The 20,857-nt window shown below is 37.4% G+C and overlaps 1 long non-coding RNA gene across 2 annotated transcripts in view; it reads right to left on the bottom strand.

Moving 5' to 3' along the window:
• The window catches only part of LOC122443350, a 128,189-nt gene that overhangs the window by 18,993 nt on the left and 88,339 nt on the right, over positions 1-20,857 (bottom strand). Inside the window, exon 3 of one of the 2 annotated variants that reach the window (XR_006269985.1) lies at positions 4,877-5,000. The exons of the other annotated variant lie outside the window; for it this stretch is intronic. This is a non-coding gene — a long non-coding RNA (uncharacterized LOC122443350). The remainder of the gene's footprint in view (positions 1-4,876; positions 5,001-20,857) is intronic. 2 annotated transcript variants of the gene reach the window in all.

Here is a 20,857-nt window from a genome sequence, read left to right as displayed (position 1 = left end):
AAATCCATCTTCCAACTAGGCTCATACATGGCCTTATGCCAACTGCAGTTTTAAACTGGCAGCTTACAGTTTATTACTGGGATCTGTAATACTGATAGAAATAATCACAGAATCATTGGTCTGCAAAGAAACTCAAGAAATTATCTGTTCTGCTCCCCAAACAGGAAGACACCTAACCCATTTAAGACAAAGTATCAACCTGCTAGTTTTAGAGTTCTTCAGGAGAATTGCTGCTGCAGTTCTTTCTGTTCAAAGATGATCTAACACATTTATCTGTTTTGAGTTGTGTCCCCTGAGTTCAGAACATAAATTACCATTATGTTTAATTAAACCAGCTTAAAAGTTTTGCTTTCTGCAATTTCTCTTTATCCAATCCTCAAAACTGCTGAGTTGATTTTAATATTAAAAAAAAAAAAAAAAAAAAGCTTACTCCTAGGCTGTAACCCTGCATGACGAATTCCAGCCCAGAGCAACATTTTATGATCCAGTGTCAAGTTCTTGAAAAATGAAAACTGAGAGGAAAGAGAGGTTTAACTATAACATGGATACATTTTGGACTGGATGCTAGCCACTTGAATATGGTGTATGTGTTTAATCATAAAAACTTACTGTATTTTCCTCTTCTGGTTTGAGCATGTAAAACCTGTTATTTTCATAATCGGGACCAAATGTATTTTGTACTCTGAAATTGAACCAGAACTCAAAAGGGGGATGAACGAACATTACCCAGGCAAGTAATAGATTTGAGGAAAGCTTTAATTGAAAAGGAAAATCCCACCACCTATTCACTTTTAAAGCGTGAGTTGCATTCAACACACAAATCCTTCATTATTCATACATGGAAATATGTGCTTAATGATTAAGTCTCTAAGGATTTGCTTGATAGAATAATCTAAATTTCTTCTTTTAAAAAGAAGCAAATGAAATGTGGTTTTTAATTCTTTAAAGGACAAGTCACAAAGCATGTAAAAATATAACACAGGCTCTTAGTTTTTAAAAGTATATCTATAATTTGCCTATCCATTGGTTTGTTCATCTGGATATCAGTAACATACAGACTTGATCTAATAATGGCTAATTATGCAGTTGTTTATCAGCTCATTTGAAACATTTTGAGATTCAGTCTAGCTCAGCAAATTACTGTGCTTAAGGCAGTTCTATATTCTAGAAAATTATAATATCCCCAGAAGGCAAAGAATTAATAAAAATCCTCTTTTGTAAAAGATTATCATTGCAGAGCAAATGGAGCAGATCTTCTCTATCCTACTGCATTTAATATTCTCATTTTTCCCTGAAACTTTGATGGAGAGGCAATGAGAATATCTCTGTTTTATTAACTTATTAAGAGGCACATTTATAGAACTCATGCACCATATTGATTCCTAAAGCCACAGTGCTGCTAAGAGCCAATAATCACAGAAGAGCAGGATGATTCAGTTTATCCCAGAATGTTTCTGAAACTTGGTAGAGTCCAAATTTTCACCCAATTCAGAAAGCCTGGTTATTTAACTTCAGTACAGTCCATGGGGTTGCAAAGAGTCAGACACGACTGAGTGACTGAACTGAAGCCTCAATTTATTCATGTGTAAAATAGAGGTAATAAGAAAAGACAACTTCTGAATGTTATGACAAATAAATGAGACAGTGCATGCAATGCACCTAATACAATGCCTATAGTAAATAATGTTAGTTTTGGTTATTATTATGATGAGTATTATCATTATCTCTTGTGGTTTACGAATCAAAGATGTATGCATTTAATTAGCCATTTGCCTAATAATTATATTTTTCCAATAGAAATATCTTCATATCAGCTGAAAGTTTAACATGAACTTTCTGCTCCAGCACTTTGTAACCCAGAACTGCCTCAACAAGCTAACGTCAAACCAGCCAGAATAGGTGAGCTACTGTTAAACAAGATAAATTACCTAGGCTGTAGTTGGGAATCATTCCAACTTCACAGCAGCTGGGCTTGACAACATAGTATTTTAAAAAGCACTTGATGCTGCCTCTATTGAACTATGCCAAAGAGTTTTGAACTTTTTCTTCATGATTCAGATTTTGTTGTAGATTTTGCCACCTTCATTTCCTCCATATGGGATCATTACATCATATTTTAAGAAGAAAAAAAATCTTTAAAAAGAACTATTCAGTTACCTTAGCTAGAACATATGAGACTCTTTGCTTTGTAGCATTATTTGTACAGAATACATGTACTGCCTTTTCATCTATTTTGTCAACCAGGACTACCTTTGGACTTCTGGTAAAATTCAGTGTGCTATCTTTAGTTTACAAATATGGTTGAAGCAAACATATATATGTGTGTGTGTGTGTATTTTTTTTAAACAACCTACATCTCCATTTGTATACTTCAAGAACTAAGTTAGTAAGTGCTCCCTTAAAATCAGAAATCAACCCTAAAGGTAAACTGGAACTGACGATGACCCAGTTTCCCAATTCCTGGATTCCAGATGTCTCTGCTTCTCTTTGTTCAAGAAAACAACTCCTGTTGTAGGACATTTCAACTTGGTGGAAATGGACACATTACTGATCTTTTTTTGCCCTATGTGTGAAAAGCAGACTATCCAAACATCAGGAATGAACTGTAGGCATTAGCTGCTCTTCTCATCGTTCAATTGCTAAGTTGTGCAACTCCATAGACTGCAGCACTCCAGGCTTCCCTGTCCTCTGCTATCTCCCAGAGTTTGCTCAAGTTCATGTACATTGAGTCAGTGATGCCATCTAACCATCTCATCCTCTGTTACCCCCTTCTCCTTATGCCGTCAATGTTTCCCAGCATACGGGTCTTTTCCAATGAGTTGGCTCTTTGCATCAGGTGGCCAAAGTATTGGAGTTTCAGTTTTAGCATCAGTCCTTCCAGTAAACATTCAGGGTTGACTTCCTTTAGAATTGACTGGTTGGATCTCCTTGCTGTCCAAGGGACTCTCAAGAGTCTTCTCCAGCAACACAATCTGAAGGCATCAATTCTTTGGCGCTTAGCCTTTTTCATGGTCCAACTCTCACATCTGTACATGACTACTAGAAAAACCACAGCTGTGACTACACAGACCTTTGTGAAGTCTCTGTTTTTAATGCACTGTCTAGGTTTCTCACAGCTGCTCTCCACTGCACTCTGTGTCTAGTGTTTGACTTCTTATTTTAAAGTGAAAGTGTTAGCCGTTGAGTCATGTCTAACTCTTTGCAACCCCATGGACTGTAGCCTCTGTCCATGAAATTCTCCAGGCAAGAATACTGGAGTGGATTGCCATTCCTTTTTCCAGGGGATCTTCCCAACCCTGGGACTGAACCTGGGTCTTCTGAATTGTAGGCAGATTCTTTACTGTCTAAGTCAATACCTTCACATAATGACATTTAGGGTATGGTTGTAAGTAAAATATTTACACTGAAAAAATATGTATGTGTTAGAAAACAAAATTCAACCCAGTAAATTTGAAGATACAATTGGCTTTATTCAATGATTCATGAGTCAGGCAGCCTCCCACCTAAGCAATTTTTTTAAAGTTAAAAAACACCTAGTAATAGCCTCTTTTCCTTAATTATTCCTCAAATTTTCCTAAGGAAGACAGAATCCACTACATGGGCTACATATGGAGAGAAGAAAAAATGAGACCAAACAACTTAAAAATCCATGTAGGGTGCACCCCATGTTCATTGCAGCACTATTTACATAGCCAGAAAATGGACGCAACCTAAATATCCATTGACAGTGGAATGGATAAAGAAGATGTGCTACATATATATATAATGGAATACTATTCAGCTATTAAAAAGAACAAATAATGCCATTTGCAGCAACATGAATGGGCCTAGGGATTGTCATACTGAGTGAAGTCAGACAAAGAAAGACACATATGATATCACTTATATGTGGAATCTTAAAAAAAATAGCACAAATTAAGTTATTCATAAAACAGAAATAGAGTCACAGATGAGGAAAACAAACATGGTTATCAGGGGAGAAAGGGTGGGAGGGATAAGTCAGGAGATTGGAATTGTCATATACATACTATTCTATATAAAATAGATAACTCTATATAAAACACATAAATAAGGACCTACGTAGAGCACAAGGAACTCTACTCAATACCCTGTAACGACCTATATGGGAAAAGAATCTAAAGATGAACATATATATATATATATATATATATAACAGATTCACTTGGCTGTCCACCTGAAACTAACTCAACATTGTAAATCGACAACACCCCAATAAAAATTAAAAAACAAAAATAACTTAAAGAAGATTGGATATATGTATAATTGATTCACTTTGCTATACATCTTAAACTTATGCAACATTGTAAATCAACTAGACTTAGTAAAAAAAAAATTTAAAGAAAAAAAATCCATGCAGGGTGCAGAAGCTAACAGCTTTAAAAAGTGGAGACTTTCTAGAAAGCAGTGCCTCTGGAGTGCATGTTTACTCTGTAGACTAATGAGACTTGGGCACTCTGAAGGAGAATGTTTTGAGCCCTTTCCATTACTAGAAACTGTTAAAATGGGTTATTGTCACTCTGCTTTATATAGAGGTGGTTTAGGAAAAACTTAGCCTGGAGGGGGCAAAGTGTCTTTCACCAGAGGCTTCCCGAACCCCACTCAAACCCCTTAGCATGGGGTCATGGAAGCACCACCTTTTCATCACTACCATCACAGCTGTGGTTGTGTTGCTGTTATTGCTTAATCTCTCTGTGTTCAGCCTGCAATAATCACCATAATTCACCCTAATGTTATGTGATTAGCAGTCTCAGTTGTGGTGAAAATTAAACACCACTCACATAGCACTTGTGACCTTTCGCCCCTCGTGGAATGGGTCAGGGCTGCATTGGCTGAGAGACAAAATGCAGAAACTCACATGGTGCTGCCTGCACTCTCTCAGGCTGGGGAATCAATGGAAATTTCATCTTCCAACCACATGTGTTGATCCTTCAGCAGCCATACTATGAAAGTTCAATTCTTCCACTTAATTTATTCTTATCCTGTGAAGATTGCAAACCAATTTTGTAAAATATTGCTGCAGTGCCTTAATACAGAGGCAAAGTGTCATTTTTCATAGCCAGAAATTCAATTTCATTTGCTCCATCATCTATAGATTAACTGAATGTTGGATGGATTAAGAAGTTTGGCGAATTAGAAGTTTTTGGTCTTACGCTGAAGCCAGTACAGACAAGTCCACTGAAAAACAGCTGGCAAGAATGTACAAATAACTAACCATCATCTTTTTCTATAAGGAATACATTTCCTTACAAGCTAGAGTCCTAAGTTTGGTAGAACATTGTTAATAGTAAACATTATAGGAATCTGTTATTAATTTACAGACTTTTCAGATTTTAGCAATGATTAGAATTTGAAAATTATTTCCTGACAACCAATTATGGCAGGGTGAAAAAGTGGTAAATTTTTAAATACATGAATGATTAGGCATTTATAGAATGTTGCTATTTATCATACCTATACTTTTAACCAGATTTGACAATATGTGGCATGATGAGTTTAATTTTCTATAGCACAGTACAAACTCTGCATTTTTCCTAATTACAGCTTCCTACATGTCAGCTCAAATAGGAATAGACTCACTTGGTTCAGCTCAATTTCCACAGCCTGATAGGCACTGATATCAAAATTAATTCTAGAATGAAACTTCATAAAAGAAAATCCTATCTGACAAAAGAACTACTGAGCTTGAATCACAGTTGCATTTGCATTGTGAAGTCCCATTTTTATTTTTATTGTATATAAAATAATGCCAAAGGAGAGACTGAATACCCAGAGAGAGTTCATTTGAGGCATCCTGATAGTATCTGCCGTGTGCAAGTAAAGCAGAAGCCTTTTTTATGACATCTTCAGAACTTGAAGATTGAATTACAGTTTTAGTAATCATCCGTTCCCCTTCTCTAGTGTCACTTTTTTTGTAATATAGTGCATAGAAAAGACTTATGGTTCCAGTTTTATCAGCCTGCAATAAAAATATAACAACTGTTGTATTAAATTATTTAAGTTGTAAACCATTGTGAAAAAGAAAAAGTTTTATCGACAGGCAGGCTGAAAAACTGATTATAATGGAGAGCCAAATGTATTATGCTGATTATTTCCAAATTTTTCCCTAGTTTAGCATATTGTAAATCTTCAAGATATCTTTCAAATCAAGATCTGGGTATGTAGGGTTCTTTCATTTGTTGCTTATTTAGAACTGGACATGGCAAAAGACAAACAAAACCTCTATAGTTCCAGGTATCAATTTATTTTAGCAGAGTTGTGAACGCAAATGAAGTAAGGTATTTGCATATAATATAGAGAGACTTAAGGTTATGCAATTGAACAACAACAAGGTTAATATAGAGATATTAAGGTTAATATAGAGGTATATCTCTCAAGATAATACAGACATTAAGATTAAGTATCAATAAAAAATGATAACTGAAAGAAATTTAAATGTAAAAGAATGCATTTCTCCAGAGTGATACAGACTCAAGAGATTGTCAAGTCTTTTCAGAATTTTTTTTTCTTATACTGATTTTACAGTCACTCAGTACTGCTACTTTCTATCAAACTATAGTATTCTGATGCTATGTACAAAAGTTACTAGGCTAAGAACTTCTCTCTTCTCCAGTGTTCCTCCATTCCTCTAATAGGTATTTCTATCTGTTGTTCAAGTGCTAAGTCATGTCCAGCTCTTTGTGACCCCATGGACTGCAGCACACCAGGCTTCTCCATCCTTCGCTATCTCCCCGAGTTTGCTCAAACTCATGTCCATTGAGTTGATGATGCCATCCAACCATCTCATCTTCTGTCACCCTCTTCTCATGCTCTCAATCTTTCCCAGCATCAGGATTTTTTCCAAAGAGTTGGTTTGTCACATCAGGTGGCCAAAGTATTGGAGCTTCAGCTCCAGCATCAGTCCTTCCAATGAATATTCAGGGTTGATTTCCTTTAGGATTGATGGGTTTGATCTCCGTGCAGTCCAAGGGATTCTAAAGCATCTTCTCCAGGACCACAATATGAAAGCATTCATTCTTTTGTGCTCAGCCGTTTTCATGATCCAACTCTCACATCTGTACATGACTATTGGAAAAGTCATAGCTTTGACTATACAGACCTCTGTGGGTAAACTGATGTCTCTGCTTTTAATGTGCTTGTTGTCTAGGTTTGTCATAGCTTTTCTTCCAAGGAGCAAGCGTCTTTTAAGTTTGTGGCTGCAGTTATCATCTGCAGTGATTTTGGAGCTCAAAAAAATAAAATCTGTCACTGATTCCACTTTCCCCCCACCTCTGTACCATGAAGTGATGAGACCAGATGCCATGATCTTATTTTTCTGAATGCTGAGTTTTAAACTAGCTGTTTCTTTTTTTAATTAAGTCATTTTAATTGGACAATCACTTTACAATATTATAATGGCTTTTGCCATACATTACCATGAATCAGCCACAGGTATACATGTGTCCCCCATACTGAAGCCCCCTCCCATCTCCCTCCCTACCCTATCCCTCGGGCTGTCCCAGAGCACCGGCTTTGGATGCCCTGCTTTATGTATTGAACTTGCACTGGTCATCTATTTTACATATGGTAACGTACATGTTTCAATGCTATTCTATCAAATCATCCCACCCTTACCTTGTCCCACTGAGTCCAAAAGTCTGTTCTTTACATCTGTGTCTCCTTTGCAGCCCTGCATGTAGGCTCATCGCTACCATATTTCTAAATCCCATACATGTGCCTTAATATACAGTATTTGTCTTTCTCTTTCTGACTTAATTCACTCTGTGTAATAGGATCCAGGCTGAGACTATACTATATAAAGCTACAGTCATCAAGAAGGTATGGCACTGGCACAAAGACAGAAATATAAATCAATGGAACAAAATAGAAAGTCCAGAGATAAATCCATGCACCTATGGACACCTTGTCTTTGACAAAGGAGGCAAAAATATACAATGGAGGAAAGACCATCTCTTCAACAAGCGGTGCTGGGAAAATTAATCAACTATGTGTAAAAGAATGAAACTAGAACATTTTCTAACAACATTCACAAAAATAAACTCAAAGTGGATTAAAGGCCTAAATGTAAGACCAGAAACTATAAAACTCTTAGAGGAAAACATAAGCAGAACACTCTCTAACATAAATCACAGCAAGATCTTCTATGACCCACCTCCTAGAGTAATGCAGATAAAACCAAAAATAAACAAATAGGACCAAATTAAACATAAAAGCTTTTGCACAATGAAGGAAATTAAACCAACTTTTTCATTCTTCTCTTTCACCCTCATCTTTAGTTCCTCTCTGCTTTCTGCCATTAGAGTGATATCATGTGCATACCTGAGGTTGTTGATTTCTCCAGCAATTTTGATTCCAGCTTGTGATTCATCCAGCCCGGCATTTCATATTATGTACTCTGCATATAAGTTAAATAAACAGGGTGACAATATACAGCTTTGATGTACTCCTTTCCCAATTTGGAACCAGTCCATTGCTCCATGTCTGGTTCTAACTATTGTTTCTTGACCTGCATACAGATTTCTCAGGAGACAGGTAAGGTGGTCTGGTATTCCCATCTCTTGAAGAATTTTCCACAGTTTTTTGTGATCCACACAGTCAAAGGCTTTAACATAGTCAAGAAGAAGAAGTAGATGTTTTTTCTGGCATTCCCTTGCTTTTTCTATGATCCAATGGATTTGATCTCTAGTTCCTCTGCCTTTTCTAAATCCAGCTTGTACATCCAGAAGTTCTCAGTTCATATACTGTTGAAGGCTAGCTTGAGGAATTTTGAGCATTAGCTTGCTAGAAAGTGAAATGAGAGCAATTGTGTGGTAGTTTGCATATTCTTTGGCATTGCTTTTCTTTGGGCTAGAATGAAAACTGACCCTTTCCAGTCCTATGGCCACTGCCTAGTTTTCCAAATTGCTGGCATATTGAATGCAGCACTCTCACAGCATCATCATTTAGAATTTAAGACAACTCAGCTGGAATTCCATCACCTCCAGCAGCTTTGTTCATATTAATGCCTCCTAAGGCCCACTTGACTTCACACTCCAGGATGTCTGACTCTAGGTGAGTGATCACACCATCGTGGTTATCTGGTTCATTAAGACCTTTTTTGTATAGTTCTTGAATGTATTCTTGCCACCTCTTCTTAATGTCCTTGCCATTTTTCTGTCCTTTATTGTGCCCATCTTTGCATGAAATGTTTCCTTGGTATTTCCAATTTTCTTGAAGAGATCTCTAGTCTTTCCCATTCTTTTGCTTTCCTCTATTTCTTTGCATTGATCACTGAGGAAGGCTTTCTTATGTCTCCTTGCTAGTCTCTGGAACTCTACGTTCAGGTGGGTATGTCTTTCCCTTTATCCTTTCCCTTTCACTTCTCTTCTTTTCTCAGCTGTTTGTAAACCATAATTTGTCTTTCCTTCTAGTACCATATCTCCTCCAGAACTTTCTGTCCATAAGGTGCCTCCTTTCCCGTGCGCCCATAGGCCACACCTAGGGATCCCGGAGCATTCCCTGGTCTGGTCAGAATGCTGACATTTAACACTTTTGCTCTCCCACACTCCACTCCCTCTTTGCCTCCACAGCTGCTGGATATTGAAACAACTCAAATCAGTCACGCATACCTACCCTCCCCTCACACACACACAAACACACACACATGCCTCCTAGCCACCTGGAAGAAAAAAGGGATCCCCTTGACTAAATAATCAGACATTTCTTTAAAGGAAATTAGAACAAGGAAGCCCCATATTTCCACCTAGTAAATGAAGTCATGCAGAGGATACACAGTAACTGTGGGTTAACGATCCTTTAGTCTTGAGCACAACAGCAATCCTGGCTCTCTTACCTGCTACCACAGATGTTTTCTCGCTTCTGGACTCAACAGCAATAAACTGGCCACATTCTCACTTTGATGGTGATTATAATAATTATGCAATTTCTATGTGCCAGGCCCTTTACATTAATTTATTCAACCCTCATACCATCCCCGTGAAATATGTATTACTCTGATTCTACAGATTATTAAGACATTTAAGTCTTGCTCAAAGTTGCCTAGCTAAAAAGTGTCAGAATTATGCTTCAGATTAAGCACATGGCATCCACATGCTCACCAAGGATACTACATTAATACAGAATGATTCAGTCTCTCAAGTCATCGCCAACAAAAGGGAAGAGGAGGAGTAAAAAGAAGTGTGGAAGACCTGGTCTTCCTCTCTGGTTTCTCCTCCTCACTCCTTTGTCATACATTTGCTGAGTACAGGTAATGTGCCAGTCTATCCTTGGTCTGAGAGTATAAAGAATAATAAATGGTTACTGCCCTCATTATCCATTGAGAAGGAAAACCAGGTAAATAGCTGTAGTTCAGTGTGATGTTGTCATTGAAAAACATAAACAAGGTATTATGGGAAGACTGGGAAGAAAATAAAGCCCAAGGAATTCAATGCTTTTACTAAACTTATTGTTTCCAGTCTATCTCCAGGAAAAGAGTAGGTTCTCTAAGGGAGAATCCAGACTAGCTCCATCCTAAACTAAGTTTTATGAAAAGTAACTGTCTGCTTGCTCTCCCTACACTAAAAAGGAAAAATACTAGCTAGGTCAACTCCATTCATTTACTTGAAATCAGAGGATCCTCCTTCTTCCTTCCACACCTACAGTTTTATGAGGCAGGACTCAGATCAATTTGGATGATTTCTGTGAGCAGTCTGGAACTGGCAACTTCCCTGACATCTAGACTTCCTAAAGGTACATTGCTTTGTTTAATTAGATCCTCCTACACCTTCCCTTCCAATTTCACAGCAATGAGACTTGAAATTAAGTAGCCAAAGACACATGGATAACTGGTCTTTATTATTGATTCCTATTATTGAGACATTCTACCAAGCTGGTTTCATTATATATACATGGCCCAGGAGTAGTGAACCATACTGTTTCTTCCATACTTCCAGAAAGCACTAGGTACTTCCTATTATTTATATTATTAAAAACCATGAACTTGAATTCAGAGTACAGCAGTCAGTATAGGTACCAGTCATTATGTTTAGCTTCCTAAATAGATAGTTGAGTTTCATTGTTGTTCTTGTTCAGTCATTAAGTTGTGTCTGACTCTTTGTGACCCCATGAACTGCAGCGTGGCAGCCTTCCCTGTCCTTCATTATCCCCCAGAGTTTGCTTAAACTCATGTTCATTGAGTCAGTGACGCCATCCAACCATCCCATCCTCTTTTGCCCCCTTCTCCTGCCCTCAACCTTTCCCAGCATCAGGGTTTTTTCCAATGAGTCAGCTCTTCGCACCCGGTAGCCAAAGAGTTTCATAGGAGAGCCAGAAATTGAAAACACCTTAGTAAAGCCAAGCCACAAAACTTCACAAACAACCCAGGGTAGCTAAAATCTCTTTTCTTTTCTCCTGAGTAACCCAGGTTCCTTTCTCTCTTAACTAAGAATAGCTAGTATCTTTGTAATAAAAGTCTATTAATTTTTCAACCAAGTCAAGAAAGAAACAGTGTTTGGCCCCTGGCAAAAAAATCTGTGGTATTACAACTAGAAAGATCTAGAAAACAAGGTTACCTGATGTACCTTGAATAAAGAAGGCTATTAAGAGCTTCAGCCAGAATGGGGGATGAAGGAAAGAGCATCTTCAGATGTTTGATCTGCTGTGATGAGATCAGCTAACCAAAGACCAGGCCTGTGTGCTACCCGGCAGATCACTATGGATGCCCAGGTTGGGGTTAAAAGGTTCCTAAAGACAAGTGAAGGATAACCACCTGACCCAAGAACTGCTAAGAATAATATTTATACAGGGAATCTATCTATCTGGAGGACCTGGACCTGGAGTTTTTATTTAATGAGAAAAGATAAGAACACTATAACCTGCACTTCAGAAAAGACCTGAAAGGCAAACAAAGAAAGGAGACACACACATATAATCTCAAGAAACATTTCTACAAAGGAAAGAATATATGATAGTTTGAGGCAACCAATCAGAGATCAGCTGATTGCTGGTTTCATTTGCAGGAAAATGTCCTACAGAGATAAATATTCGGTAACTAGATACAGCAGGCCTTGAAGATAGAAACTACTTTTGTTTACCATAGGAGATTATAAATGTGAACATATCTATGAATAATAACTAGCACTACCGATAGTGCAATAATCTTTTACCTTTACATATAACTCAGATAATAAGTGATAATGTCTTTGAATATAAGGGACAAAGAATTTGTGCAAGGGACTTAGTTGAAACTACTGGTTTGTTTCACACCAGCTGTCAAAGAGGCCTCTCAAAACTCCTTTAAGTATTGGAAACAGTGACCTGGGGATGAAAGTAGCCCAGGAACTGATCCCTTGAGCCACCCAGATCTCGTCACTGACGATTCTGATTAATCCATGCTGACAAACCAGATTTGAATCAATAGAAATTATCTTGTAACAAGAAACTAATTGTGTATTTAGTAAGTTCAGGGAAATTTTGGGTGGCTTTAAATTTATATGGAAAAGACTCTATTGACTTTTGGAATCAAAATTCATACCACCTTAAGGCAATATTGCCTTGGGTTGTAATAACTTATGGTGTTCTATTTTCTCTCTTGAGTAATGTATGGTCTGAAGGCATGTACTCTGTTTACTCATAGACTGTGAAAATTCTTTAATTGTTATTTATAGAGACTTAAGATCTATTTACATAATGTGAAAAGCATAGAACATGTACCTCTTATACTACTTTCATACAAAACATCCCTGTTTAAATGAAGCAGCAAATCACAGCCAATTTCAAGCCACTTTACAAGCTCAGTTCAAATTATTTAGTGGCTTAGAATAGCAAAAATGTCCCTAAAGTTGCATCATCTTTAGGAGACAGGAGACCTCAGGTGTTAGAGAGATGCTGAGAGGCAAAGTGGATGAACCAATGAACCAGTGCTGAATTTATATTGTACTTTTCACACAGGAAGATTATCTAGGCCTCCAGTACACCTACACGTGAATCCATGTGTGACATCTAACTCTTCACTTAATTTCCTTATGGACCATTTTTCTGGAAAGGAAGATGGAAAATTTCAGCCAGCCACAAATGGGCTGAGACCCTCCAATCTCATTTCACATCGAGCAGGTGTCCCAGACAGGGTTTGAAACCAAGCTACAAAGGTGAAAAAAAAAAAAAAGAGAGAGAGAGAGAGAGAATACTCTCAGAGCTAAACAAATGGCCCTTCATAGGAGCTATGGCATCAGCTTAAACTGGGTTTGTCTTAGTATCTAGAGTAAAGCCTTGCCTCATGTTCTTTGCAATTCAGTAGTATTAAAATCCTCTTTTTAGCAGAAACTGCTAACATATCTAACAGAAGGACCTTACTAATCATTTCTCTCTCAAGGAGGAAAAAAGTCTAAAGGCCAGAGCTTGAGGTCACAGGTCTATGAGGGAATGTGGCAAGGTCTGTACTTTATCAAATGCAGGAGCCACAAGAAACCTTCACCTCTTAACCAGGTTGCTCTTTTTGTGGCCAAAAACAGAACTGTTCAAACCATTCTTTGCCTTAGATGGATAAAAATCCCTTTGAATATTCACCAGACCCCCTCTAGCATGACTGCATTAGTTATATTAAGGATTTTAGGCAGACTATTAGTATTTGTTCTGAATAGTTGTGCCACTGTACCAAGCACACGTAGGGCAATAGGTGAAAGGGTAAAGAGCCCTTGTTTAATAGACTTTACATGCTGTATGAGTCTAAATTGTTTAGCTGCCTGATAGAATTTTTATAAAGCCTAAAATAAATATCCATAAACTTAAAAGACATGCAGGAGAACTAAAAAACTGCTTGTTTTTTTCCTTTAAAGGTCACACTTTTTTCCCATGACATAACAGTAAACAGCGTGATAAAATGCCTTCAATATATCATAAATTATGGAAAATAACCACTGCCTTTTCAAGATAGTTTAGGATATAAATACTTGGATATTAATGTTATAGATGGTTTTCAAATATGAGCAAGAAGTATTTCCAAACTCATAATTGTTCAAATAAATTAAGAATGTGATATAAATTAAAAATCTGAATATTAGCCACATTTAGAAAAAATAGCTCTAGAATTGTCCATTTACTCATAAAATACATTGATTTGAAATTGTACAGATTTGAAAACCATTGACAATGGACCTAGGACCACTATTAATATATCTGAAAATCTATTTGATTTTATCCTCTGGATGTCTCCCTGTATCAGTGGTACCACCTATAGATTCAAGTAATCCCTCAGTCCACTAATGTGTTTACCAAATATCCTAACTGATACCATTTAAAAGAAATAACAAAGTAAAAGTAACCTTAAGAAGATACAACAGTAGTGTCCTAGGCTCTCTTCAAATATTTTCTCTATTCTCTAATCCACATCTCCAGCCCTGACTTGTCACAGAGCCCCATTCCTGTGTGTTGTCTACGTATAGCATATTTCCAATTGAATTTTCCTCAGTATCTCAGACATCATAAACCAGGGATGAGCAATCTATGACCCATGGCCAACTTTGGCCAGCAGTCTGTTTTTGTAAAGGCTTATTAAAACTCAGCTACCTATATTAATTTACATATTGTCTGTGGCTTCTTTTGCCCTACAGTGACACAGTTGAGTAACAGATCATACAGTCCACAAAGTCCTTTACAGAAAAAAATCTGTCAATCTGTTATAAACACAAAAGAAAACTTAGGATTTTTCTCCCTAAAACATGTGCCTCTCTTCAGTTCCTACTTCCTGTTGTTGTTTAGTTGCTGTCATATCTGACTCTTTTGCAACCCCATAAACTGTAGCCCAGCAGGCTCCTCTGTCCGTGGGATTTCCCAGGCAAGAATACTGGAGTGGTTTGCCATTTCCTCCTCCAGGGTATCTTCCTGATGCAGGGATAGAACCTGCATCCTCTGCCTTGGCAGGTGGATTCTTTACCGCTGAGCCACCAAGGAAGGTACAACTACAACTCTAATTTGGGGGCTTATCATGCCACATTCATTTTATTGCCTAGCCTCCATTCTAGTTATATATTGCTGCATAACAGAATACTCCAAAACTTAGTGACTTAAAAAGACCACGATTGTTTTATATTTCATGATTCTATGAATCAGAAATTTGGGCAAGATTCTGCTGAGCAATTGCTCTGCTCCATTTAGCATTAATGAGAGTTACTCATTGGAATTTATCTGATAGCTGGCTTGTCTGGAGGGCTCAAGGCAGCTTCATTCACATGTCTGGTGCCTTCATGGGGACAACTGGACAACTGGATTCAGCTGGGCCCTTTTGCTTGCCCTGTGGTCTTCAGTTTCCGCTCATCTGACACTATCATTCCTTGGTGACTTTCACCGTGTACATCTTCCCTGTGTTTGAGTTTGTTGAGGATGCTTCTGCTTGGTTATTGTCTCCCAGAGTATCCAGCACAATTCCACTGAGCACTCGAATGTTATCCTGTTAATAGGCTTTAACTTATGACCTGTTTGCTTCAAAATAACATCTTCTAGGCCTGACTAATTTCTGTTATGCATCAGGGCTAGGATAATCTGCACTCCTGAAGAGCACCCTAAGGGAATTTAGGAGTGTTTTTCTGTTTAGTGCTACTATTACCTTTTGCCAGCCTGGATGAACATACTATGACAGAGACAGAGAGAGGGTCATTAGGGGTAGGAGTGGGGAAGAAGAACGCAGGGTATAACTCGGTGTCATATGTGAAGTAGATACCAAATAAATATTAAATGAAGATGATAAGCCCACATCATGAATGATGGATTTGTGCAGAGAAGCCAGTGAATGACATTTTTAAACATGCCATAGTCCTGTGGACACTTTTATAAAGCACACTTAACTCTGGTATTAAAGAACAAATATAATTTATATCTCTCTAAATAAAATCATAACAAAGGGGAGAAAAGTACCATAGAAAAGTAGATATATAACTAGCTAATTTAAAATTCAATCTCTTAACTATGTTCCTGAATCCGTATTTGTTTATAGTTTCCCTAGAACCTTAGCAGTGCCAGAAACATGAAGGTTAGTCAAGAAATATAATTGTTTGAAGCTATCTACTTGCCATGCTAGTATTCTATATGCTATAAACCCAAATATATGATGTTCCTGCCATGTAGTTACAAAACTCTCTGAAGAAAAGGACTATTTTAGGCAAAATTAGGGGTTATATTTTGCAAAGTAACTACAAATAAGAAAAGTTTGCTGTAATATTTACTGCCTTAGAACCCTCCCCCCCTACAAAAAGAATCTCTATTTTTTTAAATTTATTTATTTTAATTGGAGGCTAATTACTTTGCAATATTGTAGTGGTTTCTGCCATACACTGACATGAATCAGCCATGGGTGTACATGTGTTCCCCATCCTGAACCCCCCTCCCACCTTCCTCCCCATCCCATCCCTCTGGGTCATCCCAGTGCACCGGCCCTGGGCACCCTGTCTCATACATTGAACCTGGTGTGGCGAAGAATCTCTATTTTGGACCAGAATATGGCTCCCCGTGTGAATTTTTAAGATCTGGTATTACCTAACTTCACTTCTGGTGTTTTAAGTCATCAGAAGGAGCCTTGCCTTCTCTTACAGAAAAGCCTAATGGCTAGCTAATTCTGGAAACGAATTTCTTCCCTGCTACTATTCTTAGCCACAGAGACAGTCATTTGAATGCTTTACACACACACACACACACACACACACACACACACACAAAAAGGCCTCAAGCCTCCTCTTGTTTCACCTTTTCATTGCTCAGTGATCATTCAGAGAGCAGACTTGTTCCAGACAGCTTTAATTAAACTGTACCAAGGAAGCAGATAGATGTCAATGGGAATGATCCATAACATGAGGCTAAGCATGTATTTAACACTGTTCCATCCAGTTCAATCACCTTCTAGCATTTCAGTGGCTTTATATTCATGTGGCAAAGAATGAATGTGTCTATGTGTTTTTTTTTAATCCATCCCATTAGTGGCCATATGCTTGGGCTCCAATGGATATAAGAACTGTCTGCAATCTGCCAGGGATTTAGGGACATCAATAATTTGTGAATAGTCATGTTGGTACTGGTCGAAGGGTTAAGTGCTCTGCACACCAGGGGCACCTCTTAGGGGATCTGAACTCTCAGTTGACTGTTAGGAACCTCATCCCCTGTGAGGTTTCCTGCTACATGCTGCTTGTCAGATGCATCCAGCTGAGGCTGGGGAGCATTATCAGCTCTGGGATTTAAAGATCTGTGTTAAGCACTGATAGAATGGTATCTCTGAGTTAAAAAGCAGGGAGAGTATATCGTGGCAAACTCAAGGAAGTTTGCAAGGTCTATGTGAAGCATATGTTCTCTTCTTTTGCGTGTTCTTTCATACATTCCTCATGGCTAGATAACACAGCATCCTTTTGAGAAGAGTTTATATTTAACATTTGCTCCCACAATCTTCTGGTAGATTAGACTGTATCAGTCAAAGTAGAAAGACAAATGTCTCTTTAAGAGAAATTTTGCCATAAAAAGCTTTTCTTCCCATTCCCCTAAAGAAGAAGAGGGACAGGTAACGTGAATGAATTTTGAAATACTGGTCTTCCCTGAAGATTTTTCAAATAAGGTTATTTTAACACTGAAAGAAACAGAGATCATATAAAACCTTTTGTGTTATGTGTTAGCCCGTGACTTCATGTTCACCTAAAGCCTTGTCTGTCTTACTCACTGTTGTAGCCCCTGCACTTGGCACAGTGCCTGGCAGACAGTACTTAACAAATGCTTGTGGGATGAAAGGATGGATGGATGGATGGGAGAAAGAGAGGGAGGGAAGGAAACACTTGGGGAAATTCTTTTGTAAGTCTGACCTGCATGCAAGTAGTTGCTCTCTAGAATTTTCTAGGAGCTATTTTGGATCTGGGAATGGATGTTTGGCAGTAAAACTTTCCATAGTTTTAATGGATAGGGATTTCAGAGCAAACTTACACTATTACGACCTCTTAGTAATACTAACACTTAGTTTTCTTATTGAGTAAAGATAGGAATAATTATGTTGCGATGACAGGTTTCCATCAGATTATTTTTGCTACCACATATCTAGATGTGGTTTTCTTTTAATATGACTGGACACTACCATAGGAAAGCATACTGTGGTTTCTTAAAGGAGAGTAATGATGATGAAGCAGAGGGCTCGTTAGTCCTTCTCTCCTTAAATGTCTAGTCTGACCTTTATAAATATAGTTTGTCTAGTTTACAGTTGAAATTCTATGTGTGTTTGTTTCCAGTAATTTCAGCCTTCTTACCTTGGAGTAGTTTTATCCATTCCTTAATTGTCCCTAGCTGATGTCTAGAAAGTCTTTTTAAACTTCTTAACTGCACAATGAGGCCTCAGTGGACACCTAGATTGCGTCTGCTTGGGAAGATGCCAAGCACTAATGAGTATTTTGTTTAATGTAATGGAAACTGAAAGCGCATGGCTTCTTCCTTGACTGATCAATGCCCACTTCTGTTGTTTGAAGGTATCTATACATTCTGAATTCTAGAAGAAAGGTCACAAGGGGGCAGACCACTTAGTGTCTGCCTAGGAAGGACTTGAGGATTCAGAAGTTGTGCTTATATGGAGCTCAGTATAGGTAGAAAGTACTAGAGTTAGTACTTTAGCCTCTCCCACTCTGTTCAGATAAGCCAGCCTTTCTTTCAAACCCAAATTCCATAATCTTAAACTTTTCCATGTTAATTTAAACTATTTCATGTTAATTTATTCCCTAATTATTATTTTTTAAAAATTATGTTGTTAAATTTTAGGCCAGGCAATATATACTTCTATGTAATCATTTATTTTGGTATTATTTTATTATTATAACAGAATTGGCATACATTATATTTAATTTATTGTTTGCTTTTTGCAAGTTTAAGTCAATGTGTACAGCACAACTTTTAGTGTAAATAATTAAGACACTATTTCTTAGTTATATAAACAGATTTGCTGAAAAACCAAACCTTAAGCAATTCAGTAGGCCAACAAGATCAAGTATGTCTGAGCAAAAAATAATGATTTCCATGTGTTACTAATGTTCTACACACAACTAAGTGGAAAGTGTAGCGGGTGTTTCTGAGATTTCATTGAACCATATCTGGCTGAACAGATACAGAGCTCGCTTTGGTTGTACTTATAATTTACAGCCTACTTGAATGTGGTAGATAATTTTCAAAAGTAAAGATTTCAAGCCACTTAAAAACTCAAAAGAGATTTACCTCTCATCTAAAGCTTCCTGGGTTTAAAGATCTCATAAAAGGTCCATGGAGATGGTAAGAAAAGATGCGTTTTAAATCTGAAGAATGGAAATAATTTAATTCTTCAACTTTGAGTATAATGACTCACTTTCTCTTTGTTTATTTCCAAACTATCATCTTGCTTCAATCATACTATTATATACCTTTAGAGACTCTGCAACAACACACCCCCAAGCCTCCCTGAATTAGAGTTTATAATAGAAACCTTGCCTGACCCTTAATAATTGTTACTTTACTGAAATACTGTAATACTTAAACTAAGTTGCTTATTACACCAAACATGAAGTCCTTTGACCCTTAAGGTTCAATATTGATCAGCCCTACTTCTGTCAATACTTACCTCTAGTGTCAACAGTTTTCAATGTGGAATAAATTCAGGAATGGATAGTCTTTTTAATCCACAGAAATTTAAAACACTCCATTCCTATGCATTATGAGTTTTACCTAGTTAAATAATTACTTATTTCTTCCATACTCTGACTGGAGATTGGGCATCATTGTGAGTATATCATTAAATGTGATTACAATAAGTTAGCTATAAATGATTCTTACATTGGGTACAGGATTCATGTAAAAATTTTAACTGATAAAATGTTTCTCCAAAAGAAGACTTAAAGCAAGTGTATTCCAAATTCAACAAAAGTGGCTGAGCAATTTTTTAATCTTGAGATCATGCGGGGGAAATGCTTTTAAAAAGAATATTCAAGTGCTTGCTTTGCCCTTGGATAATGCAATAGCAGTTTCACTTTTTTTAAGCTGTCGTACTTTTCAGATTGTCAAATGCATATCAAAGAGCTATTCTCTTGGCAAATTTTATGAATTTCAGTTCCGTTTTCTTGACAATTTAAAATTCAATTATTCCAATTATAACTAAAGGTCATTAGTCTAATGTGGCAACTTCATGACAGTTTTAGTTACAAGAGAATTTCTCAGCTTAGAGAGGAAATTCTGCCATATGAGAAATTTTTATTGTACTAAAAAGTTGGATGATAGTAGAAAAGATTTTTGTTTTCTTCTCATGCTTTTATTATTTACTAATGAAAACATACACTTAATATTTCTTCCAATCACATATTTATAACATGTAATATCTCATGTCTTCTATGATTAACATCACCAAATTAATACCAAACACCTTCTGATATTGCTGGTTTTATCATCATTATATTTTGTCTTGAATTTCTTTTGAATTGCATTCCTTTTCTAATTTCAAATAACCTTAACCTGAACATCATTTTCAGATCTAGGGGAAGACATTTTCATTTCAATCATGTTACAGGTAGAATTTCTATTAAGATGAAAAAGGAGATGAGTTGGAGACCTGGTAAATATTTTAACATTGGTTCCACTTGGTGTGATAATGGAGAACTCCTCAGGGAAAACATACCACAGAACCAGACACAGTGGGTGCTGAGTGTCGGGCCCACAAAGATACAAGAGTCTTTATCCTTGTCCTACCCCCAACGAAACTGACTTTGCAGTGGTAGGTAAATGCTGCTGCTGCTGCTGCTAAGTCACGTCAGTCGTGTCCAACTGTGTGCGACCCCATAGACGGCAGCCCACCAGGCTCCCGTCCCTGGGATTCTCCAGGCAAGAATACTGGAGT

The sequence above is a fragment of the Cervus canadensis genome, chromosome 6, assembly GCF_019320065.1.
Source record: "Cervus canadensis isolate Bull #8, Minnesota chromosome 6, ASM1932006v1, whole genome shotgun sequence".
In the NCBI taxonomy this organism is placed as follows: Eukaryota; Metazoa; Chordata; class Mammalia; order Artiodactyla; family Cervidae; genus Cervus; species Cervus canadensis.
This window is presented reverse-complemented; position numbering and strand designations above follow the sequence as displayed.